We start from the raw sequence: 1,224 nt of genomic DNA, 5'->3' as shown, positions 1-1,224 counted from the left end.
CTTCAAATTTTCCGAGTTGTATGTACTTATTTTCATCAATTTCATACTCGAATGCTAAGAATGAACAAGCAAGGAAGAAAGGAAAAGCAATAGCATCAGCAAAGAAATGGAAACAGAGCCACGCGGGAGGCACACGAGGCAGCGGACAGCGGGAGCGAGCGCCACGCGGTGCCAGCGCGGGCAGGTGACGCGAGGCGCGGGGCGGAGGGAGAGAGAGCCACGGCCGGACTGTGGCACTCCGTGGCACTCAGTCACTCACTGCTCCCCGAGTGCGCTGGTGGGTGTAAGGGCGGAATCCCCCTCCCCCCTCCCCATCGCCAGCCCGCCATCGCTTCGCTTAACACACGGACTGGGTTAAAACTACGCCTCGTTTTTGTTGTTTTATGATTTTGTTTTATGTTGTTGGGCTGGAAGAGTATCTCCGAAGTGATGTTATGGAGGAGGTTTTGTCTGCTTATTCCTGCAAGATGAAGGGAACTCTGAGTGTGCTTCGATAACAATGAAAAAAAAAGAAAAGGAAACGACAAAATACATAAGGAACAGTGTAGAAAAAAGAAACTCTCTCGAGGGTAACACATAAAAGTTGATAAATCATCAAAAAGGAAATTATTGTTTGTGTAAACATGCGCGCAAGACGGAAAAAGTGGATGCTGCAACATTTGTGCAAGATGTTCCACGATAATAATTTATTGTTGCAAGTCTAAATCCTCTCGGCCCTAACGATGCTCGAGATAGCTTTACGTGGTAAGGCATCGAAGAGATGGAAAATAAACATTAAAATTGATGTGAAAATTACCAAAAGGTGAAAGTGCTTTGTGTTTTGTTGAGGAAATAAAACTATTTTTTTTTTCTTTCCTGTACCTTCAGCTTCCTAATGTACTGACTTTGATCACCACGATTCCTAAATCAGAGAATACAACAAAGTTTTATTATCATCAACTAATAAGTCATGCACCATTTTGCGGCAAGGTTTATCAAGTTATTTTTTACTCATTTTTTACTTTTTTTTTCTTTTTTATCTGGTTTCCTGACACGTGCGCCGTCATTCATATAACACATCTTTTTTTACTCAGTGACATATACATGAGAAGTTTAAATCGCTGAGGCCACTTTCCCCCAGTTTTATTGAAAGGGAAAAGCTCGCTTCATGTTTCGTCACTCATGTCGTCACTCCTCCTGTCTCTGTGTGACCACGGAGGGGCCCCCCGGCTCTCGCCCTCGGGC

The sequence above is a fragment of the Penaeus monodon genome, chromosome 15 (genome assembly GCF_015228065.2).
Source record: "Penaeus monodon isolate SGIC_2016 chromosome 15, NSTDA_Pmon_1, whole genome shotgun sequence".
NCBI classification, from domain to species: Eukaryota; Metazoa; Arthropoda; class Malacostraca; order Decapoda; family Penaeidae; genus Penaeus; species Penaeus monodon.
This window is presented reverse-complemented; position numbering follows the sequence as displayed.